We start from the raw sequence: 26,039 nt of genomic DNA on the forward strand, positions 1-26,039 counted from the left end.
CACTTAGAGTCTGGGGAGGCCCACAGAGAGGAGTTAGCAGCTGGGATCTCATACATGCTGGGATGCTGCCAGCAGTTAGGACCATGGGAGAGGGGCCAGGAGTCCACTGGTGGTTGGAGCCCGTGGCGTGGTGCCGGCAACCAGGATCCCTGCAGCCCCCTTCCCTCCTTACCTCTACATCACCAGGTAAAACGTTTAACCATGTAATTGACAGAATTTTGATTGGTTGCATGGTTATTATTTTTGTAAGGTTGAACCTCTCTAGTCTGGCACTCTCTGATCTGGCAGGATTTTAGTTAGCTGGGTGTTCCCTTATTATGGGTGTGGCCAAGTATCCCATGGTCCTATAAAGTTTACAGCCACCTGCCCTGGCTCTATGTTCTGGGCTATTTAGCTCTAATTTAACCATAAATGTCTTCTAAGAGCCCAGTAAACAGTGGAAGCATTGGTAATGCAATATTGACCTCCCGTTGTCCAAGAAATTCTCTGGTTCAGCACCGCTCAGGTCCTAGGGGTGCTGGACTACAGAGATTCAACCAGTACATTTTTTTACATCCCTAATTTCAGCCTGCTTCCTGTTAGGTATCTACATTACAAAACATCCATCTTAACATCCTTATTGGCAGTCTCAACAGAGAAGATAAAACTGAATAGGAATGGCAATGGAATATCATCTCACTAAAACTGAGTAAAATCATAATAAAGGATTTATTCAGTGTTTAATCTCACTTTTTCAATTTGTGAAGTGTGCACGAACAGATAACAACTGTATTCTTGGAAATTAATTAATTAATTTATACAAAATGCTAATCTTTAATCAGTAATTGAATTATAAACCATGGTGAAAGTTACATTTTCCCCTAAAGCCCAGTACTGGACCTATGTAGTGACGTTGAGAGATATCAGGATCAGAGTGTTCTCTGTAACTCTATTATGGCCCTGTTGTGCAAACTGCGAGGTCGGTGGGACTACTTTGGAGAAAGCAGATTATTATTTGTGAATCCTGAGGAAACAGATAAGCTGAGAGCTGGGCTACATTATGCCCCAGTTTGAATTCAGAGAATTAACAGTTATTCCAGTCCTGAGACTCACCCTGAAATTTTTGGAACTATGTATCAACAAGGGAAACTTTGAATACTTTAATGAGACCAAGTGTAACTGAAACTCCTGCTTTAGTAGATGACACTTTGCTTTGCTTTTAGCTCTTCTTCCATTAGTGATGTTTGTTGTTGAGCTGTAGCCATCCTTGTGGAATTTAGCTTTGATAAACAAACGTAACATGTGACCAGACTACCCCAAATTGAGGATAGGTTAGAAAATGGCAGCAGCCTGTTACAACTGGCCAAGGAATGCTGAAGGAATGTGTCCAGGGATGAAGTACAAATTGGAGGCAGTTGTTTCCCACTATGTCTCATATTAATTAAGTAAATAATTATAGCTGGGCCTGAACCACGCTACCTGATCCAAACATCAGAGGCCTTTTTAGAAATTCCCATATGGATGCAAACTTCTGCAGATTGGACCCATCTCCAATAATAAGTTTGACAGCTATTGTGGATAGAATTGTGATTAAAAATATAGGGCTATGAACTGAGAGATATGAATTCTAGTCTCTGCTCACCTTTTGGGTTCCATCTGTGATCTTAGGTAACTGTTTTAACTCTCCGAGTTATCTTCCAGCTCACTAACTTCAACAGGTTTAGAGGGGAAGCTGAGTTAGTCTGTAACAGGAAAATCTTAAAAAACAGCAAATAGACTAGTAGTGCCTTAAAGACTAACAAAACATGTAGATGGTATTATGAGCTTTCATAGGCACAACACACTTCTTCAGATGACTGAAATGTTAGAAGTCAAGATCCAAAAATAAATAAGGGAAGGGGGAGGGAGAGAGGAAAAAATGAGAAAAAAGAAAGAGGGCAAGAGAGAGAGAGAGAGAGAGAGAGAGAGAGAGAGAGAGAGAAGATAGTTCAAAGAGTTAAAAGAGGCTGATAAGAACAATTAACATCTCCATTGTTGGGTTGGTTGGTTAAGTCATTAGGATGTGGAAGGTAGTGTGTAAGCCAGCTGATGTCCCTGTTCATACATTTGCATAAGAATTAAACTTGTAAATGAAGTTACCGTATTTTCCGGCGTATAAGGCTACTGGGCGTATAAGACGATCACCTAATTTTTTAGTTAAAAGATAGGTTTTCGTCTTATACCCCAGCGCCCCTCCACCTCCCCGGCTTTGCTCCCGGTGTCCCTGGTCTGCTGGAGACGGTCCCCAGCAGACCAGAGGCACCAGGAGCAAAGCCGCAGCAGCGGCGGGGTTCCGCACCTCTGAGGCTTTGCCAGAGGCTTATACCCGGCGTATAAGATGACCCCTGATTTTTGGGGGATGTTTTTTAGCATCAAAAGTCATCTTATATGCCGGAAAATACGGTATGTTCCAATCTTTCCTTGGCTTTGTCTAGACTGCATCCCTTTTCTGTAAAAGGGATGCGAATTAGACATATCACAATTGCAAATGAAGCGGGGATTTAATCCCCTACGCTTCATTAGCATAAAAATAGCTGCCACTTTTTTCCGGCTCGGAGCTTTGCCAGAAAAAAGCGCCAGTCTAGATGCGGATCTTTCGGAAAATAAAGCCTTTTCCGAAAGATCCCTTATCCCTCATTTTAAGAGGGATAAGGGATCTTAAATAAAGCCTTTTCCGATGGTGTAATGTCTTTATGCTTCAGAGCAGTAGCCGAGTTAGTCTGTAACAGGAAAAACTTAAAAAACAACAACAGATTAGTAGCACCTTAAAGACTAACAAAACATGTAGATGGTATCATGAGCTTTCGTGGGCACACCCGGAGTGTTAGAAGTCCAGATTTATTTATTTATTTTTGGATCTGGACTTGTCATTTGAAGAAGTGGGAAGTGCCCACAAAAGCACGTTACCATCTATATGTTTTGTTAGTCTTTAAGGTGCTACTAGTCTATTGTTGTTTTATAAGTAATGTCTTTAAACACTCTACTCCTTTAATAGGGAATCAAATGCCTGGTCTTCTGGTGCTGGCCTGCCTCCATGCATAGCTCTGGCCTCCCTCTCTGTCATTTCTAATGCTCTCAGCACTAGGGACCCATCCAGTCTTTGAGCACTGGGACTGGAAGTCAACCGGACTGGGCATGGCAGGGCCATGAAGAGCTTATGCTCGCTTCTCCCTACTCACTCTTGTGTAGGATTATTCTCAACCTTGACCATAATAATTTTTGTGCAGATGAGTTGTAATTTAGCTTTTATAAATGCACAGTTTGAATGGACATTTTCAGACTCTCATGCCTCTTCTTCTTACTTCGGTACCACGTCCATTCAGGACTCAGCATTTGGCACAGTCTGACACTCCGAGCTGATACTTGATGTCAGACCCTTGTGGTATAGTCTCTTTGTCTTCTCCTGAATAGGACAATGGTTTTATTATTCCTGAGGCAGGGTCGGTGATTCGAAGCCTCTATCTGCCTTGCTAATAAGGTTGGACAGTTCTATCCATAATGTATAAAGTATATTTAGGTTATCGTGTTTTCAAAAGATGCTCTGAAAAGATACATCCTTAGCTACAATACAGCCTAAGGGCAATAGCATGAAATAGCATGATTTACAAGACAGGGCAGAGGCAACCTGTCTGCCCACCTCACTACCTCCAGGTAAAAATCAGGAAATACATGAGCAAATGAAGTCATTGACAGGAGAGATTATTCTAATGTTATGACTCCATTGTGTCTCTGCCCACTTTATGCAGGGTTGCCTAAACAGGAAACCACCTCTGTGTAAATCATTTAAGTCAAAAGGCACTCATAACTCCTTCAGCAGATCACAAGGCTTGATCTTTATTCCTTTCCCTTGCAATCAGGGTTGCCAACTGCTGAAAGTATGGACAAGATAGAAAAAAATTAAGGACAAACAAACTTTTTATGGGCACATTTTTGTTTTATAAGTAATGTACTATACTATAATGTAATATACTATAATGATGGCTGAAAAGGGAAAAAGTGAACAATAGTCAATGGTTTTGTCTTACATCACAACAGCAATGTTATAGTAGTTTAACCTATTTCCTACCACACCAGTGTCCTCCAAGATCTCTAGTTTATGATTGTACATGTCAGCAGCCACTGCTTTAGGAGTTTTACAGGTCCATTACTGACAGCATAGGAATGGACAGTTTATTTCTTATATTTAAATAACCACCCCATTATGACTTACTGGCAGGGAGCCTGTGAGAGGCTACACCAAGCTCACTGTACCCCATCTCCTATGCCCTCCTCCAGCCACAGGAAGCTCAGCAGGGGTGTATGCTGCATGCACGCCCACCCACCAAATGCTGCTGCTGTGCTGATGCTAGCAATGCCAAAGAAGTCCTCAAAGGCAGAGATGGAGGATAGCAGCCCCTGCCAGCCAGAGGCAGGTTAGCTGGAACCCCAGCCAGGAGAATTCCCCTCTCTGCTCCTACCTTGGGAATTGGAGACTCCCTGGAGGTGCCCTGGCCCTGAGGATAAGTGAGAGGGATTCCTCGGGTCTATGCAAAGCTTAGTGGTTTTTACTAAGATGTAAATGTTTTGATGGATTTTATAGAGAGGTCTAATGTTAGTTCTTTTTGTATGGACTGTCGATGGATTTACTGATGGTTGCTAACTCTGCTTGGAACGTGCTGGTATGGTAATTGCTTCTGCAAGCTATTCAAATGACTGCAGGAATTCTGGGTGCAAAGGGACACAAAACACTAGCCTGAAGTTGACTCTTACTTCTTTTTCACTGAGAGCCTTTTTCAGATTCCGTGTACTGCTTAAAGCCAGAACTTCTGTGTGTGGGCAAAGCTGGCTGCTGTCTGCTACAGGACAAGGAATCCATCTCTCTGGGAACATTGCGCTAGCTATTGTCCAGCCCAACTTGGGAAAGTTTTAAGATTGGGGAGAGTTTTCTTCTCAGGGAGCAGAGGCCCACTCACTGGCTAAATTGCTTTACAGAGTCTTTAAATTGAAATGGGGCTTATAAAGGCATCTAATGAGAAGTTGAATCCTGATCACTTATTTCTCACACAGAAAGCTCAGAGTATTTAATAGACGCGTCACTGGAAAGATGAAAGAACTTCCATTATGGAGGTTCTGTTCATTCATTTAAATATGCATGACTCTGTCTTGTTATCCTGAAATTATAGGTGTTTGTTTAGTTGGCCATTGACAGATATTGTCTTACTCATGTTAAGAAAGAAGTTTTAATAATTTTAACTTAATTTTGATGAACTGTAAGCTAATTTAATTTCTACATTTTAATAAAAATACCTCTGATTTCATTATTTAACTTGGATACTTTTACTGTCCTACAATAAATCAGTTGCCCATGATTCCTATTAGATGGTGAAATGTCACGGCCTGCTTCTAACAGCACTCATTTAATAGTAATGATATCTGTAAAAATGCACCATAGGAAGCTGTCAGTTACAAAATAATTTAATGATAATCTGGGAAAAACTAAGATAAACTATCTTTTTAATTGAACAATGTGGTTCTTGATCAGTTTATATGGGCAAGTCTTAGTAGTAAAGATTGTCAGGAATTAAAGATGCAGAGCAGAAGGGATTACAATTCTATTAGGGTGTGTCTAGACTACAGGGTTTTTTCGAAAAAAGTAGCCTTTTTTCTAAAAAAACTTCCCCTGCGTCTAGACTGCCTCCACTTTCTTTCAAAATTAAATCGAAAGAATGTGGCGTTTTTTTCAACCACGGTAATCCTCATTTTACAAGGAAGAACGCCTTTTTTCTAAAGTGCTCTTTCGAAAAAAGGCATTCGTGAATGCAAACAGGGCTTTTTCGAAAGAGAGCATCCAAACTGCGTGGGTGCTCTCTTTCGAAAAAGCGGCTTGCTTTTCCGAAAGAAGTGGTTGCAGTCTAGATGCTTTCTTTTGAAAGAGACTTTTTCAAAAGATTGTTTTGAAAAAACCTCTTTCAAAAGAGGCTTGTAGTCTAGACTCAGGGCTGTCCTTAGGCATAGGCAGAATAGGCAGTTACCTAGGGCACCAGTGTTTCTGGGGCACCACTCTGCCGGGATGGATGGAAGCAGTGGGGCATGTGTAAGCAGGTGCTACACTACTGCTTGCTATCAGCCAGCTAAAAGGAGAGCTGCCCTGTGGGGTGGGTGTGCTCACTCTAATTGTTTAGCTCTGCAAGATAATTAACTGGTAACTGTTGATATGTAAATACAGCTCATGCCAGGAGGGGGAAGGAATCCGAGATGTGGTTATGTAAATCCAATTCAGCCAGGGCTGATGGAGGATCAGAGTTGGAATGGAACGTGGTGAATTGTAACTAATTTGGGGCTGTTGTGGGGGGTCACAAATCATGCTGCCCCTAAATATGGGAACTGTAAAATATGACACCAGTGTTGCAGGAGAGACACCATCACTGTAAGACGTCTCAGAGGAACAAGCCTCCCCCTGCCAGAGTTGAGTGAACTGAGTTGGGACGAAAAGGGCTTGAGGGATGAGTCAGCCTGCTTCATGCCTGCCAGGTGGGAGCTGAAAGACTGGCTCAACCTGCCCCTTTCCCCCTGGTTTTAAGGACAGATCTAAAGCAGACTCCAGGAGGAGTCTTTTTGCTAGTCCAGTGGAAGCTGGAATCTTTGGCCAGCCTAGGTGATGACTAAAGAGTTGAAATCACTAAGAGCTGAAAACACTGGTTTTGCTGGGAGCCAGACCCATTGCTGCCAGTGGAGCGGCTGGCGGAAATGACTGGCTGGCGGGAATGGCCAGCAGACTACAGGGCTATGTCTACACTATCAGCTTCTTGCGCAAGAACAGCTGTTCTTCTGCAAAAACTTGCCGGCGGTCTACACTGCACAAGTGTTCTTCCAGAAGTAAATTTACAGTACAGCGTTGGAAAACAGGGCTTTTCTGGAAGAGTTATTTCTCTCCCCACAAGGAATAAGCCATCTTGTGCAAGAGCTCTTCCAGAAGAGGCCAGTGTAGACAGGCAACATGAATTTCTTGTGCAAGAAGCCCCTTTGGTTAAAATGGCCATCAGAGCTTTCTTGCGCAAGAGAGCGTCTACACTGCCCTGAATGCTCTTGTGCAAAAGCACATCTCTTGCACAAATGCACATGGCAGTGTAGACGCTCTCTTATGGAAGAGTTTTTGCACAAGAATTCTTCCATAAAAGAGTTCTTGCGCAAGAAGCTACCAGTGTAGACGTAGCCCGAATAGCACAAAGTTGGCCTAGCCTCTCAGGCTCAAGGAGGGGAGTCATCTGGATGATGTGTCAGGGTCTGCACTGACTGGACAGAGCTGTAAGTGGGGCATCTGACGTGGGGTACAGAGAAAGTTTGGGTAAGTGAACTCTGTTGTGGTATTTTCCCAAGATAATGCCATGTGACTTCTCTCTCTTTCATTAAAAGTTTCTTTTCTTCACTCAGACTCTGTGCTTGTGAGTGGGGAAGCATTGCCTCTCAGAGGCACCCAGGGGTGTGTGAATTTCCCAGGTTACTGGGTGGGAGCTCAAGACGGTTCTGTGTGAGATGGACCCCTAGGCTATGTTTACACTGGCAGCTTCTTGCGCAAGAACATCTTGCGCAAGTGTTCTTGTGCAAGAACTCTCGGGCAAGAAAATATCCACACTGCCATGTGCGAGCTGTGCTTTTGCACAAGAGCATCCATGGCTGTGTGGATGCTCTCTTGTGCAAGAAAGTTCCGATGGCCATTTTAGCCATATGGCTTTCTTGCACAAGAAATCCCTGCAAAGCATCCACACTGCCCTCTTGCGCAAGAGCTCCTGTGCAAGAGGGCTTACACCTGTTAAAAAAGAGCGTAGCTCTTGCGCAAGAAGCCCTCTCTTACCACACCGTCCTGTACATGTTCTTGTGCAAGAGCAGGTGGGCAGTATGGACGCTTTGCGGAAGAACAGACGTTCTTGTGCAATAACCCGCCAGTATAGACATCTCCCTAGATATTGATCGCAGCCCTGGTTGCTGCCAGGCCTACCCGGCGGAAGGGTTACACATGTAACAGCAGGCTGGGTCCTAGAGAGGGCCGAATGCGCTGCCTGCAGCACAATCTGAGGGAGATGATTGGCTGCTGGGGTCTCTGGGAAGGGAAGAGGTAGGGGTGGAAGAGCAAGTCAGGCATAGGGGCACCAGTTTAATAATACCACCTAGGGCGCCATAAATCTTAAGGACAGCCCTGTCTAAATGTAGCCTTAGTGAAACATCTTTTCTTTCCTTTAAAGAATTTATTTTTCTTTTTTTCTTTTTATTATTTTTTATACAAAACACACATGGAAATCTATGACTATATGGTGTTGGGAGAAAAAAAACCAAATAAACGGACAGCCATGCAGTCCTGTGCAATGCTGTTGAACTGCTTATACTTTTTTCTTCTTTCATCTGGTTACATTATATATTACTTGATTAAGTCACATCCCATTATTTAATCAAAACTCCCAACAATTAGGGTGTGTCTAAACTACACCCCTCTGTCGGCAGAGGGATGTAAATTAGACACATCAACAGTGCAAATGAAGCGGGGATTTAAATATCTCACGCTTCATTTGCATAATAGTGGCTGCCGCTTTTTTTCGAAACGGGGCTTTTAAAAAACAACTGGCAGTTTAGACGGGGCATTTTTGACAGAAATGCCCTGTTTCGAAAGATCCTGTACTCCTCAAAAAAGGAGTACAGGATCTTTCAAAATGGGGCATTTCTGTCAAAAATATCCTGTTTAAACTGCTGGGTTTTTTCGAAAAGCCCCGTTTAGAAAAAAGCTGCAGCCGCCATTCTGCAAATGAAGTGCGTGATATTTAAATCCCGGTTTCATTTGCACTGTTGATGTGTCTAATTTACATCCCTCTGCCCACAGAGGGGTGTAATTTAGACACACCCTGAAAGACTAAAAAAGGTCTCATCTGATCACATATGGCTGAAAGAACTTAGCAGCCAAAGTATTTTTCTGAGTAACTGGATGGGTGGGCAGAAAGTGATGCAGATTTATCAGCCTTTGCAGCTGCAGCACTGGAATTTTTCAATCCCAGTGCAAAATTGCAAATTAGCTATTTACAAAACAGTTGCAAATTAGCTCTTTTAAAAGCTAATATTCACAGCAAGTATTCATCCACATTTGAATACAGAATAAAAAGAGATTGAGATTGTAGTTGTAATTTCAGAAAAATACCATTTTGAAAACATAGTTTATGCACTAAAGCCCTATTTCAAAATCAGTGAAATCGATATGATAATCTAAATGACTCTCAATGACTCTCAGAACCACTGTACTTCTGCTATATCTCTGACAGTCTGTAGCATTACCATTATATGGTTACTTAGGGGGTGCGTGTGTGATTTTTTTCAGGAGAATATTAGGCAGGGTCCTGATCCTTAAAAGCCTGGAATTCCAGGGCTCAGCCCTGTGTGCTATTACTCACACAATAGTTCTTACTCATGCAGTTCTTATTTTCATGCGTAAAGGCTACTGGCAAAAGGACAGGTTTGCAGGATCTGGGGCTAATATATATCATAGGTCAAACTGGCAGTGTCCAAGGAGGTGCCAAGATTTATCCAAAGTACAAGAGGGTGTTTTGACATGAATACTCGATGGTACAGTAGACTTCCGATAATCCGGCACCTTTGGGCCCTAGGTGGTGCCGGATTATTGGATATGCTGGAGTATCGGGAGGTCCCGGTACAGCTGCACGGCTTAACAGCTGGCCGGGACCCAATCTCCCTCCCCCTCCCTCTCCTTTCCCCTTAGCTGAAGCAAAACGCTCTTCTCCATGCTGTAACCCGATCCCACTCCCCCCCCAACCTTATATTCGTTGCGGGTACAGCCAGCATGTGCACAGAGCGGCTGGCTTTTTAATCAGCTGGATGGGAGCAGTTGACATTTTTATGCCGGATTATCGGGAGTGCCGGACAATTGCGTGCCGGACTATTGGAGTTTTACTGTATTTCCATTTCTTAATATTTTTAATTTTACTAATTTTATTTCTAAATTGCATTTGTATAAATATCTCTTAGACAAGCCAGTATAAATTTATATTTATATTTATATTACATCAATCATCTGCACCACTTGGAAGCACTATTGGCCCATTTATTAAAAGAAATCAACCCCACCCCAATATTTATCACCCTACTGCATTTGCCAAAGTTAGCTCCCTCCAGCCTTGCATATAAAAGTCAAAGCTAATGAATTCATCTTGCAGTGCTTCCTTAACCCCCCCCCCCCCCCCCCGCCACTAAAGTTGTGCTTTGGCATCCCCAAGAGGGACTTACTGGCTACATTTCTATCACTATTCTTAAATGTAGTATGTCCTTGTATCCACTAGCAGGGGATGAACCCTGGGGGCAAACAAGAGTAGTGCAGAAGAAATTTGATGAGAGGAAAGGGAAAGTGATGATTGTTCCTGAGGTAACCAAGGACCTAAATTTATTGAACAATTTTTTTTCTTAAAGGGAAGGCCATGTGAATGCTCCATGGCAATTGAAGCGTAGAGAAGAGCGTGGTAGGGGCCTAGCATGCTAGGGAGTTATTGCATTCAGGGTTTTGCATGTGGCAGGAATTAGGCCAGTGGCTAATGAAACACCTTATGTAAATTTCCTGAATCTAATCCAGGGGTCATTTCTGACCCAATTTAGCAGCCACTCAATATATGGTATTACCACTGGAATTTAATTGATTTAGTAGTGGCAGAACTGGGACTGGTGCTGAGGTTTGCTAGGAGCCAAGATCTGTCTTCCTTAGTTTCCTTTTAAATAAGGGGAATTAAAGAAAAAAAATCCCTCTGGTTTCTAGTGTTTTCCTACCACAAATGGAAGATGGGTCTTCTGCTTTATTTCTGACTGCTAATACCTTGAAATGTCCAGAGAGCCTTAAAATACAACTTGCACAAGGCTGTTTTCAGCTATGCACAATTTGGTGCAACTGAGAAGCTGCATAAAAGCTGACTTCAGCTAGGAAGTGGGTGAATTTAAGAGTCATTTCCACATAAAATAAATGCCTATTGTGAAGCACTTTAGGTTTAATCATAAAAAGGTGCTATGCCCACAAATCTCAGGGGGAATTTATACTGGCACTTACTCTCAAGGTCAAGCAGTAAAAGTGTACAAAATCTTCAGCATCAATGAAATAAGGTCCAGGAAAAGCAAGACAACATATTGGCCAACAACTCACATTGAATTCACGGGCATTTTTAAAACCGTCATTACAACTTCCCACAGCGCTCTAAGGGTGTGTCTACCCTGCACCCTGTGGCTTGAAATAAACTATGCAATTCGAGCTACACAAATTGAGTACTTTATTGTGAGTTAATTTCAAAATAGCTTATTTAGAAATTTGGCACTAACTACATTGCACTTATTTCAAAATAAATCACTATTCTGAAACATCCCTTACTCCTCATGAAATGAGGTTTACAGGGATGTTGGAATAGTGAACTCTTTATATTTTGAAATAACAGGTGTGCTCAAAAGACGCAGAATAGCTATTTTGGGACCTCTGGTGTCCTGAAATAGCGCTGCAGTGTAGACGTAGGCAAAGTGTTTGGAATCCATGTTAGAGAACTGTTTTAGAAAGCCTGTTATGGGAGTCTTCATTGATAATGTCACAACACTTTGTTTTTGACATTTATTGATTCAATTTAGACTTATAATAGTTATTTCAATACACTACATGCATCTGACGAAGTGGGTCTTTGCCCACGGAAGCTTATACTCCTATAAATCTCTGAGGGTATGTCTAGACTACATGGCTCCATCAATGGAGCCATGTAAACTAGTTTACCCAGCATAGGCAAAGAAGCGGGGATTTAAATCATTTAAATAATCTCCGCTTCATTAAAATAAATATGGCCACCACACTGGGCTGACGATCAGCTGATCCGGCACAGCGCGGTAGTCTAGACACAGATCGGTCGGCTGGGGAAGCCTTTGCCGACTGATCCCTTATGCCTCGTGAAACGATCTGCGTCTAGACTACCGCGCTGAGCCAGATCAGCTGATCGTAGGCACAGCGCAGTGGCCATGTTTATTTTAATAAAGTGGGGATTATTTAAATCCCCGCTTCTTTGCCTATGCCAGGTAAACTAGACATACCCTTAGTCTATAAGGTACCACAGGATTTCTCGTTTTTGGAGATTCAGACTAACACAGCTACCCCTGTGATTTACTATTATGTTTCACCATTAGTCAAATAAAACATTTTGATGGTCTTGGATTTTTTAAAAATTTGTTCTGTGAGAAACTTTTGGCTTTTCATATTTAAAATGAAAACACATTTTGAAATTGTAACAATATCCCTTGGAACAGAAATTCCATTCTTTGACTAACTTTCATGAAAGGCTAACAATGTTAGGGACAATTAGGAAAAGGATAGAAAAGAAAATCTCATAATACCAATGTTCAAATACCACCATTTAAATCCTTGGTGCACCCGCATGTTGAATATTGTATCTAGTTTGGTTATCCCATCTTGAAAAAAACATGGTGGAAGTGAAGTTTCATAAAGGGGCAACAAAGATGATCATGGTTATGGACTGGCTTCTGTATAAAGAGAGATTATAGAGTTATTCACTGCCAAATTAAGTGTAATAATGTAATAAGAAAAGCCAAAAAGGAGTTTGAAGAACAGCTAGCCAAAAACTCAAAAGGTAATAGCAAAATGTTTTTTAAGTACATCAGAAGCAGGAAGCCTGCTAAACAGCCAGTGGTGCCTCTGGACGATCAAGATACAAAAGGAGCACTTAAAGACGATAAAGTAATTGCGGAGAAACTAAATGAATTCTTTGCTTCAGTCTTCATTGCTCAGGATGTTAGGGAGATTCCAAAACCTAACCCATCCTTTGTAGGTGACAACTCTGACGAATTGTCACAGATTGGGACCAGATGGCATTCATCCAAGAGTTCTGAAAGAACTCAAATGTGAAATTACGGAATTATTAACTATGGTTTGTAACCTATCCTTTAAAATAGCTTCTGTACCCAATGACTGGAAGATAGCTAATGTAATGCTAATATTTAAAAAGGTCTCTGGAGGCGATCCTGGCAATTACAGATCAGCAAGTCTAATGTCAGTACCGGGCAAATTAGTTGAAACAATAGTAAAGAATAAAATTATCAGACATATAGAAGAACATAATTTGTTGGGCAAAAATCAATATGGTTTCTGTAAAGGAACAAACATGTGGACAAGAGGGATCCAGTAGATATAAAAGCGGTGAGGAGTCCTGTGGCACATTATAGACTAACCGAAGTGTTGGAGCATAAGCTTTCATGGGCAAAGACCCACTTCGGTTAGTCTACAAGGTGCCACAGGACTCCTCGCTGCTTTTGCAGATTCACGGCTACCCCTCTGATACTTGACACCAGTAGATATAGTGCACTTAGATTTCCAGAAAGCCTTTGACAAGGTCCCTCACCAAAGGCTCTTACATAAATTAAGTTGTCATGGGATAAGAGGGAAGATCCTTGCACGGATTGAGAACTGGTTTAAAGACAGGAAACAAAAGGTAGGAATAAATGGTACATTTTCAGACGGGAGAGGGTGTTCCTTCAGGGTGGTGTTCCCCAAGGGTCAGTCCTAGGACCAATCCTATTCAACTTATTCATAAATGATCTGGAGAAAGGGGTAAACAGTGAGGTGGCAAAGTTTGCAGACGATAGTAAACTGCTCAAGGTAGTTAAGACCAAAGCAGACTGTGAAGAACTTAAAAAAGACTCACCAAAGTAAGTGACTGGGCAACAAAATGGCAAATGAAATTTAATGTAAAGTATGTAAAATGTAAAGTAATGCACATTGGAAAAAATAACCCCAACTATACATACAATATGATGGGGACTAATTTAGCTACCACTAATAAGGAAAGAGATCATGGAGTCATCATGGGTAGTTCTCTGAAGACGTCCACACAGTGTGCAGCGGCAGTCAAAAAATCAAACAGGATGTTAGGAATCATTAAAAAAGGGATAGAGAATAAGACGGAGAATATCGTATTGCCTTTTTATATAAATCCATGGTAAGCCTACATCTTGAATATTGCGTACAGATGTGGTCTCCTCATCTCAAAAAAGATATACTGGCATTAGAAAAGGTTCTGAGAAGGGCAACTGAAATGATTAGGGGTTTGGAACAGGTCCCATATGAGGAGAGATTAAAGAGACTAGGTCTTTTCAGCTTGTAAAAGAGGAGATTAAGGGGGGATATGGTAGAGGTATATAAAATTATGAGTGGTGTGGAGAAAGTGGATAAGGAAAAGTTATTTACTTGTTCCCATAATATAAGAACTAAGGGCCACCAGATGAAATTAATGGGCAGCAGGTTTAAAACAAATAAAAGAAAGTTCTTCTTCACGGCGCGCACAGTCAACCTGTGGAACTCCTTGTCTGAGGAGGTTGTGAAGGCTAAGACTGTAACAGGGTTTAAAAGAGAACTAGATAAATTCATGGAGGTTAAGTCCTTTAATGGCTATTAGCCAGGATGGGTAAGGAATGGTGTCCCCAGCCTCTGTTTTTCAGAGGGGGGAGATGGATGGCAGGAGAGAGATCGCTTGATCATTTCCTGTTCGGTTCACTCCCTCTGGGGCACCTGGCATTGGCCACTGTTGGCAGACAGGATACTGGGCTGGATGGGCCTTTGGTCTGACCCAGTATGACTGTTCTTATGTTCTAGAAATCAGATGAATAAGGTGATACATGATAGAATTCTATAAAATCATTAATGGTGTGGTGAAAGTAAATGGAGAAGTATTATTTACCCTTTCACACAAATTATCGGGGTCATCTGATAATAGGCATCACAAGAGGAAGTACTGTTTTTACACTAAGCACAACTAATCTATGGAAGTCATTGCGATGTGGCATTGTGAGTGCCAAAAGTATAACTGGATTCAAAAAAGAACTGGATAAGTTTATGTAGAATGACTTCATGATTGGGTATTAGCCAAGATGGTCTGGAAGGCAACGCATGCTTGAAGTTGTTGTTCTTCAGGGAGGGCTGGTCAGGATTTACTGCCGAGGTGTCCTCGCAGGTCTCTGGCTCCGTTGATGATAACCAGAAGCCTGCTCGCATGTGTGCTCAGTGATGTGTGCCATGTCAACTTGTGCACTTAGTCTTCACCCCAGACCCCAAGAGAGCCCCCAAAGACCACAAACCAGATAAGGATCGAAGATGCTAGGCCAGGTTTATTGTAGATCAAGGTACAGTAATAGTTGTCAATTGACTCTACTGAACCACTATGCATATGTACTTGCCACAATGGAATGACTCAATCAGTTGATGGTCTCACTTCCTCCTAGGTCATTCAAAGACTGTCCCCCCAAGACACCACTTTATATACAGGTACAACAAGTTACACCTCACTGCTGACGTATCGGGTTGCCACCCTCTGACCTTGTCAGGTTACCCTCTGATGTTGTCAGGTTACCACCCTCTGATGCTAGTTAGATACCACCCATTACCTTGTACATCATGGTTTGATTAGATCATCTCTATCCATCATTCTATCATTTTAGACATTTTCTTGAACCTGAGTCTGTATCTGTGAGGAGTGGGTACCAAGGTCTTTTTTAATAAGCTAGTGATATTCTGTGCTTTCCACTTATGACCAGTACCAATTATTGTTCTGCACCAATTAGTGTTTTGCACTCTCAGTCCTGTTCATGCTAAATTCTGTAAGCTGGGGCCTGCCTCTTGCTCACAGCTTAGCTCTGTTCTATGTTAGCTATGTTTTGCCCATTGTTAACTAGGCCTCAGGCCTCAAACCAGGCCTGTGCTGCATGGGCTTATATTTTGAGCCCTCATTTTACTACAGAGGTGATCTAAAACTTCTGACTACCAAGAGCCAGGAATGGAAGGTAATTACCCCATAATTGCTCTATCATCTGCATTGTCTCTGTATGGGCCATTGTCAGGGATGGGATACTGCACAAGATGGACCATGGTCTCACCCAGCCTAGCTGCTCTTATGTTCTAATTTTTGAATTGTCTGAAGCTGAAACATGCAGAGAATCATGAAAATGAAAGTGGAGGAGGAATAAGTTTGATTAAAAAAATGGAACCTGAGTTTTTAAGAAGAGTTTGGTTTGGATTTTCACTGAAGATTTGGGTAGATTATACCTTCATCCCAACTGTGTTTTGTATTTAAATCAGGGCGTTAACTTCTTCTCCATAGCCTGATTTAAGATAAATCAATTTTTGTGTGTGCAGGCTCTAGAAATGTTGATATAATAATCTAAAATAAATATCTGGATGAGATTGAAAAGAAACTGCTTTTTATTAGAATGAATTTTAAATCTAGCATTTGGAGAAAGCTGGTCTGATCATCTGCTTTCTAATTAAAATGTTTATTGTCTCTCTAGGTCTCTTGTCTGAAGGCAGTGAGGTATTTTATTACCTGCTTATACAAGTATTTGTTGCAGACACATACTGGAATATTCACACACGATTTCCCACTGTTAGCAACATTGTAGTCTCTCAGATGCAGAGTTGCACTGTATTGCAGTTTGAGATAATTACATTAGTGAGATGTAGAGAACTTCATTCTGTAAAATCCTTTGAAACCTGGAGTGTAATTAATTACACAGTGAGCTATTACAAAAGGTACATTTTTTTTCCATTGGCATCAATTTATTTCCATGAAAAATTCTGGATTGACAAAGCAGAACCGAAGCTCTGCTACCCACAGTATTTGGACTTGACTATATCCAGCAATAAGTCCCAATTTTGATCAGGTAGGAGCATTTCTGTGGGTGAAGCTTAGACTAGGGCTATCCCTTCTTTAGCTTTTCTTCTAAGATTACCACCAAGGATAACAACTACTGCAATGTCTCTCTTGTGATTTACCTGAAGCAGGACTGAGACCTACCATAGGTTGCTGAATAGCCCTCTATGGTAACTGCTGGCTTTGATGGACTGATGCCCAAAACTAATTAGTTATGATTCTGGTGAATTTTGTGTAGAAGCTCCTACCACATCCTTGAGCTGTTCTCGCAAAATGGCAGTTTTTCTATGTATATTTTATAAGTGATCTTTCTTTATGGAATATTTCTTTGCTGGGAATGTCAAGGTATTCTGCATTAGCCTCAGTTTTCAAATGTTTCACTTCAGCTGCTAGTTGATTATATCCAGTTATCAGATTCCTCTGTCAAATCTTAAAAACAGATGTATGTGTGACCCCAATCTCAAGTCTTGATAAGACTCAAACCATGAAGCTTGGCTCCAGATGAAAGATAGAAAAAGTGATATAAAAGGGCAGAGGGCACAAATAATTGTGGTAAGTGTAGCAAACACAGAACCAATGAGTGTATAGCAACCACATCATTAATGAGCCCACAACATTTTGTAACATCTTCAATATGTGATGTCCATGTTACTTAAAATCTTAAGCAATGTTTTATTTGAAGAACCCGTGTCCTCCTCTTGCTTACGTTTACTCTGTCATATTTGAAAAGGATGCACATATATCTCTTTCTGGACATAACTTTTGATGAGAAAGCACTTTAAAAACTGATACAAAGGTGACACAGCAATTCCTCTGCCTTCAAGTTTGGAGTTCAATCCTTTTGCCATCTGAGGATTTTTGCTTAGTACCATGGTTGTATACCTCAGTAGTGACCTGATTGCATGCACATTTTTCATGACATTACAGAAGCCTCACATCTTGTTTTTGTCTGATTCCTGAAAGCTGCTTGTGTGCAGAGCTCTCAGAAGCATGGCAGAACTGTTTACTAAGCTAGTTCATATCACCATGTGACAGTAAATCATGATTTTAAAGTTGGGCTTGAATTCGATGCTGGGTGAATTATGTCCAACTTACTAAAGAGAGCAACTAAATGCATGACCTAGATTTTTAAGTGAGGAAATTTCCTCATTTCCAATACTAAAAGATGTGTACTAGTTATTAGCTGACCTACAGTGTGTGTTGGGGCTTGATGGAGTAAGGAAGGAGAAAGATGCTTCTAAATGGAAGAATACATCCTGAACTTTCAAAAATGTGTTTTGGCAAGTTTCCTAGAGGAAGATTGAGTCCAGATCAGAGTAGGTTAGATTTTGGGCCCTGGGCCATACTAGAATTAGGCATTAGATCTTATAGTACCACAAATTCATAAGCTGGTTGTGAAAGAGTAGAAACCTACTGAGCTGTCACTGTGAGATTTTTCCAGTGAAGAAGCAGAAAATATGCCTCTATCTATTTCATAACTATCCACGTGGATGTTTGGTTCCTTCTAAGCTCTCTCCGGGTATGTCTACACTACAAAGTTAGTTCGAACTAACACACGTTAGTTCGAACTAACTTTCATAGGCGCTACACTAGCGCTCCGTTAGTTCGAATTTAACTCGAATTTAATTCGAACTAACGGAGCGCTTAGTTCGAACTAGGTAATCCTCATTCCACGAGGATTAAGTCTAGTTTGAACTAGCTAGTTCGAATTAAGGGGTGTGTAGCCCCTTAATTCGAACTAGTGGGAGGCTAGTCCTCCCCAGGTTTCCCTGGTGGCCACTCTGGCCAACACCAGGGAAACTCTACTGCCCCCCTCCCGGCCCCGGAACCCATAAAGGGGCACGGGCTAGCTACGGTGTCCGTGCCAGGTGCAAGCCTGCCAGCACCCAGCCAACAGACCCTGCACCTGGCACGGATCTAGCCACCCACCCGATGCTCCCCAGCCCTCCCCCTCTTCCTGGGACCAGGCTGGCAGCTCCCGGGAGCTTGCCAGGGACCGCAAGAGGCGGGCACCCGCCTGGGCTAGTGCGGACATCGTGGACCTTGTCCATGATCTCCGCACTAGGCACAGGAAAGTGGCCGGCTTGGGCAGGATAGCTGCCAGCCTGGCCACCCAGGAGCAGGTGTGCAAGAGAATCAAGGGGGTCCACTGAGAACCCCGACCCTGAGCCCTGAGCTTACAATGGCCGTCCTGGGTCAGACCAAAGGTCCATCTAGCCCAGTAGCCTGTCTGCCGACAGCGGCCAACCCTAGGGACCCTGGAGGGGATGGACCAAAGACAGTGACCAAGCGATTTGTCTCGTGCCATCCCTCTCCAGCCTTCCACAAACCTTGGGCAGGGACACCACTCCTACCCCCTGGCTAATACCACTCCATGGACCCAACCTCCATGACTTGATCTCACTTCCCTTTAAACTCTGTTCCAGTTCTAGCCTTCACAGCCTCCTGCAGCAAGGAGTTCCACAGGTTGACTCTTTGCTTTGTGAAGAAGAACTTTCTGTTACTAGTTTGAAGCCTGCTACCCAATTCCTTTTCTTTGGTGTCCTCTAGTCCTTCTTTATGAGAACTAATGAAGAACTTTTTCTTCCAAGACATCTATTACCCTTTGCTCTTGAGTTGCCTTATTCACATCAGGCACTTAGGCTTTGTCTACACTGCAGGGTTTTTGCGCAAGCAGCCTTTTGCGGAAGAGATCTTCCACATAAACTTCTTGCTCAAAAGCACGTCCAGACTTCAAAGCACATCGCAAAAGCAATGTGCTCTTGTGCAAGAGAGCATCCATACTGCATGGACACTCTTGTGCAAGAAAGCTCTGATGGCCAGTCACAGAATGGCCATTAGAGCACCTGTGCTTTCTCGGATTGGGATTTCTTGTGCAAGAGACCCCTGCGGAGTGTCCACACTTGCCTTTTTGCACAAGAACTCTTGAACAAAAAGGAGTTATTTGTCATGGGGAGAGGAATAACCGTACCGCCAAAAACCTTCTCTTCTGCCGATTTACTAGCACAAAAGCGTGCTTGAGGTGTGGACACTCTGCTGGTTTTTGTACAAAACCAGCCATTTTTGCGCAAAAACCTTGTAGAGTAGACATAGCCTTAGAGAAGCAGAGAGCATTTAAAACTGTCCATGAGAACAGGTATGAGGTAAGAACCTATTTTCCTTCTCGTTAGCAAAAATACACTTGCTTTCAATCTACGGCTGTGTCTACACTGGGCCACTTATTCCAGAGAATCAGCCGCTTTTCCGGAATAAGCTGCGAGCTGTCTACACTGGCCCTTGAATTTCCGGCCCTTGAAGCAACGACACTCTACTGTACAAAATCAGCCGCTATTCCGGAAAAACTATTCTGCTCCCGCTCAGGCATAAGTCCTTATTCTGGAACACTGTTCCGGAAAAGGGCCAGTGTAGACAGCCCAGTAGTCTTTTCTGGAAAAAAGCCCCGATTGCGAAAATGGCGATCAGGGCTCTTTTCTGGAAAAGTGCGTCTACATTGGCCACAGACGCTTATCCAGAAAAAGGGCTTTTCCGGAAAAGCAGCCTGCCCATGTAGATGCTCCTTTTCCGGAAAAACTGAAAACGGTATAGTATTCCGTTTTAAGCAGTTCCGGAAATTCATGCCAGTGTAGACACAGCCTACATGTTTGTCCATTTTACAGTATTATAGTAATAACACTACCCAACATCTCACGAGCATATTTTGTAATAACTGAAATAGAGAGGCAGAGGTGGTCTTTATTTTAACTTTCTCAGGAAGTAAAATTTATATTTAAGGTTATGTTGAATTTCCATCATTACTCTCAATTTTCAGACAGTTATAAGCATGTGAAAGTATCTTTTTTGACTGAAATTTTCTATGTTTATCCTCAGCTGAAAGGTGACTTTGACTTTTAGTGTCAATGAAATCCATTCACCCATTTCTGAGTTACATGTAAGGCTGCATCTATACTTTGGTGCTATTTCCAGATACCAGAGGTATTTTGAAATAGCTATTCTGTGTCTTTTGAGCATGCCTGTTTTTTCCAAATATAACAGGCTCACTATTCTGGTGTCTCTTTAAACCTCATCCACGAGGAGTAAGGGATGTTTTGCAATAGTGATTTATTTCAAAATAAATGCTGTGTAGATAGCACCACATTTCTAAATAAGCTATTTCGAAATTGACTCTAAGCTACACAGTTTGCGTAGCTCAAATTGTATGTCTTATTTTGAGCTATGGGTGCAGTATAGATGCACCCTAAGAGAGGACAGAAATATCAAGGGATTCTTCCTATATCACAGCTGCACGGAACAAAGGCGATATTCACTGGGGGAGAGGAAATGGTCCCAGAGTTGCAATTTGTGGATTGAGAAAAAGTCGAGGCCCTGGCTGCTAACTCTTGAGGCCTGGGATGAGAATTGTATAGTGTGTGAGCAGGAAAAAGTTCACATCTCTCCTCCAGTCAGAAAGAATCTGGGCTGCTGGGATATGTCTCAAACACCATATGCGTTTCCAATTTTTTTTCCAATTCATATGGAATTTACTTGCTTATAGAGGGCATGCATCAAAGTAACAGAAATAAGTCTATTCAGTCAATACAAGGATTTGCATAATCTGCTTTGAGCAAAGGAAGTTGTCTTTTGTAAACAGATACATTTCCTCAGCAGCCACTAGTGATGCATATGTGTTTCCTTTCTTTAAGATTATCACAGTCTTTCAATTTGGTTGCCTACTGTGAAATGGAATCTATTGGTCTGCCTACACTTAAGGGGTTTGCTTGCATTAAAATAGTGATTTTAAAATTACTTTTGCTGATAAACTTTTCCTCCTAGCGCCATCACACGGGGTGCCGTATGCACCTTATACAATGCTCAATACAATAAAACAATGTGATGTAACAGGAAGGAAAAGAAAAAAAGAGGTCTTAAATTTATGAAGATATGATAAAAAGGTATTTACTGTGATGTTTGAAGTTAAACTTGGGGCAGAGGTTGGAAAATAAATATTTAATGCAATAGCTTAAGGTTAGTGATAGGTGAAATTTTTGGATAAAACTTTATTCAGTGAAAAATGCACAGTTGTGTTGACTGAAATATTTTGGGATTAAGTGGTGAATTCACGAAATTGGAGGGTGGGACACTAAAGAATTCCCCCCAATTTTATATATTTAATTTTTTACATTTGTTTGATTCAAAGTGGCTTTCATGTTGTAATTTATTTCAATTTGGTAAAAACAAAACCATACCACCTCAAAGAAGATACTTTCTCTGAACCATAATCATTTTTCGGTTTTTCAGTTTACTGTGGTGTTTATGCTGAGTATTGCTATATTGTGATGCATTCTAAACCAGAGCGATGTCTCTGTGAATTTTTTCCCTTTGAGTTTGCACAGTATCTATCATACTGGGGTCCTATCTGTGACTAAGCCTTCAGACACTGTAGTGGCACAAATAATAAATAACAACAAATGCTAACCAGCTAGAGAAATAACCCTTATAATGTTTATTTGCTGACCATATAAAAAACAACAAATAGTCTTGTAGCACCTTAGAGACTAACAAAAATATAGATGGTATTATAGTAACATCTACATGTTTTGTTAAGTATCAAAGGGGTAGCCGTGTTAGTCTGAATCTGCAAAAGTGACGAGGAGTCCTGTGGCACCTTATAGACTAACTGAAGTGTAGGAGCATAAGCTTTCGTGGGCAAAGACCCACTTCGTCAGATGCATGTACATGGTCTTTGCCCACGAAAGCTTATGCTCCTACACTTCAGTTAGTCTATAAGGTGCCACAGGACTCCTCGTCATGTTTTGTTAGTCTCTAAGGTGCTGCGAGACTATTTGTTGTTTTTGAAGTTTTTCCAGTTACAGACTAACACGGCTCCCTCTCTGAAACTCCTGACTATGTAGAACAGGGCTGGCAAGCCTTTTCTGGGTTGAGGTCACTAACCCACAGTCAGGGGCTACACACACATTAAAAAAACCCTCAGCCCGACTGAGAAGGAGAAAGACACTCCCCACACCCCGTTGCACACCAGAGCCTAGAAAGGCCCAGGCTAGCAGATTTTGTGGGGCAGCAGGAGAGCTTGAATGCCAGCTCAGTGGGGGGAGGGGTAGCTCAGTGGTTTGAATATTGGCCTGCTAAACCCAGGATTGTGTATTCAATTCTTGAAGGGGATATTTAGGGATCTGGGGAAAATCCCTCCGGCTATGTCTAGACTGCAGTCTTCTTTCGAAAGAGGCTCTTTCGAAAGAGCCTCTTTCAAAAGATCGCGTCTAGACTGCAGGCGGATCTTTCGAAAGAGAAATCCGCTTTTTCGAAAGAGAGCACCCAGCGAGTCTGGATGCTCTCTTTCGAAGACGGCCTCTTTACATTGAAGAACGCCTTCTTTCGAAAGAGGAACTTTCGAAAGAAGGCGTTCTTCCTCGTGAAACGAGGTTTACCGCCATCGAAAGAAAAGCCGCGTTCTTTCGAAATAATTTCGAAAGAACGCGGCTTGAGTCTGGACGCAGGGGAAGTTTTTTCGGGAAAAGGCTACTTTTCCCGAAAAAAACCCTGAGTCTGGACACGGCCTCCGTGAGGGTACTTGGTCCTGGCAGGAGCGTGGACTCAATGACTTCTCAAGGTCCCTTCCAGTTCTATGAGACAGGTATGTGTCCATACACACATAGGCTACGTCTACACTGGCATGATTTTCCGGAAATGCTTTTAATGGAAAAGTTTTCCGTTAAAAGCATTTTCGGAAAAGAGCATCTAGATTGACACAGACGCTTTTCTGCAAAAGCACTTTCAGCCATTGGGGCTTTTTTGCGTAAAACAGTATTGTGCTGTCTACACTGGCCCTCTTGCGCAAATCATTTGTGCAAGAGGGCTTTTGCCCAAACGGGAGCAGCATAGTATTTCTGCAAGAACACTGAAGATCTTACATGAGATTGTCAGTGTTCTTGCGGTAATTCAAGCGGCCAGTGTAGACAGCTGGCAAGTTTTTCCGCAAAAGCAGATGATTTTGCGGAAAAATTTGCCAGTCTAGACACAGCTATAGTGTGAGCTCCCTGACTTCCAATATAGATCTTGTTAGGGTGATCTTATTTCTGCTTTGTTCTAGTCACATTTGTTAAATTAAATTAATGGAGATTGCCTATCTCCTAGAACTGGAAGGGACCTTGAAAGGTCATCGAGTTCAGTCCCCTGCCTTCACAGCAGGACCAAGTACCATCCCTGACAATTATTTTTTTTGCCCCAAATCCCTAAATGGCCTCCACAAGGATTGAATTCCTTTAAATTTCATGTTCTTTACACAAGGAACACACAACATAAGTAGGCTCCAATTCTTGCAATGCCTGCTTTGTATTCTTTTTTCTGGTCATTTGATGATTTAATGGCTATGCCGACAAAAAGGTACTTTAACCTGAATATGAAATGTTCCAGCTATCAAGAGCATATTACTGGGGGAAAGGTTTTTTTGTTCGCTTTGTTTTTGAATGTCTAAGACATATTTAATGGCAACTTCCATCATAATTTAAACAGTTTGAAAAACAGCCATCTGAGGTACAAATCCTGTAGTATCCCAACACTGTTTATAACTTTCTTTTTATTAACTTACAGTATATTTTAAAAGACTTTTTTTCTTGGGAATTCTTTTTTTGACCACCAGAGTAAGGCTAAATCTATATCATTTTTTCTTGTTTTATTTGTTAATCTTTTGTGCTCTGACATCTTAAAGGTAACATCAGTAGGTGTAGTAGAAACAGAAGAGACAAAATTACACACTTGAGACAGGTTGGAGTGTTTCCAGTTAAGAGTTTTCAGATGTCGATTGTGCAGCAGTTAATTATGGCCCGTCTGGAATGTTAACGTTTGCAGTCACAGTACTTCATGTAAACAGGAATGTACAGTAATACTCTTTCTACAGTGGCAGTGTTGAGGAAGCCTGGCAGTAGTGGAGTCAAATTGTAGTGTTAATAATCTATTGCTTGGAACACAAGAAACACTGATATAATGGATCTGTGCCCTATGTTCCTGTCTTGACTAGATGAATGGCACAATTGATCTGAGTGCCTGATCACTGAAATAATATTTAGCCTGAGTACATAAGAATGGATCAGACAATGGCCCATCTCGCCTAGTATACTGCCCAAAGCTTAAATTCTCAAAGGTTGTTTCCTGGGGCCATTCAGAACTCAGGGCGTTAGCCCCAGGGCGCGGAAGTGAGATGCACTGGGGCTTTTGCTTTGTGTGTGTGTATCGGGGGATGGATGCCAGGGCTCCTGTGAGGGTGAAAATAGTTCCTGGAGCTCTGGTGTGGTGGGCTCTGGCTGAATTTAAGTGCTGATTCTGCTGCCTCTTTTCGTTCCTTCTGAATCATCCAGCCATTGAGTGATCCATCTCCTGTCATCCAGGCCTACCTTCTTGCAACCAGAGGATTGGGTAGATCCTGAGCATGAGATTGTCTCCCTAATGAGCTTAGGCTAATAGCCATTGATGGATTTATCGTCTGCAAATTTACCTATGACTTTGTCTGCATGGTGGCACTTTAACATGGCAGAATGGTCACAGCACCGGTACTGGGAGAGACCTCTCCCAACGCTGCAGGGAAACCACCTCAGCAAGGGGAGGAGCTAACAGCACTGGAAGCGCATTTACACTGGCACTTTGCAGCGTTGTAACTGGCTGCACTTGGGGGTTGTGAGTGTGTTCTCAAAGCCTTGAGCAAGAAAGCTAAAGGACAAAACCAAGCCCTAATTCTTTTTAGAACCCAGTTTTACTGTCGCCCTCCACACATCCCCTGGCAATGAGTTCAATAGGTTCATTCTTTGTGTTAAATCTGGTGCCTATTAATTTTATCCAGTGATCCCTACTTCTTACGTTATGTGTGTGGGGGGGAGGTAGAGGAGGGGGAATTTTCTCCACACTATTCATGATTTTATAGACCTCTATCAGATAACCCTAACCTTCCCTGCTCCCCTTAGTTATTTATCTCTTCTAAGATAAATAGTCCCAACTCTTCAATCTCTTCTTGTATGGAAACTTTCATATGTGTAATCATTGTTGTTGCCCTTCTCTGTACCTTTTTTCTACTCCAATATATTCTCTGTTAGATTTTTTTGGACTGTTTCATAATACATTGAATTGATATTTTCAGAGAACAATCACAATGAGTCCAAGATCTCTTTCTTGAGTGGTAATAGCTAATGTAAAGCCCATCATTTTGTATATAATATTTGGGATTTTGTGTTTTGCACTGCATTGCTTAGCGCTCATCAAGTACGGGACCCTTGTGATTCTTTGCAGTGAGAGGACCATTCTGAAGGAGTAAAGAGGAATAAGTTACATTTCTCCCCA

General features: G+C 42.0%; 1 protein-coding gene across 2 annotated transcripts in view; it reads left to right on the top strand.

Moving 5' to 3' along the window:
* The window catches only part of GRID1 (glutamate ionotropic receptor delta type subunit 1), a 1,054,628-nt gene that overhangs the window by 364,945 nt on the left and 663,644 nt on the right, over nt 1-26,039 (top strand). The window lies entirely within an intron of this gene.

This window comes from Pelodiscus sinensis, chromosome 8 (assembly GCF_049634645.1).
Source record: "Pelodiscus sinensis isolate JC-2024 chromosome 8, ASM4963464v1, whole genome shotgun sequence".
Lineage (NCBI taxonomy): Eukaryota > Metazoa > Chordata > Testudines > Trionychidae > Pelodiscus > Pelodiscus sinensis.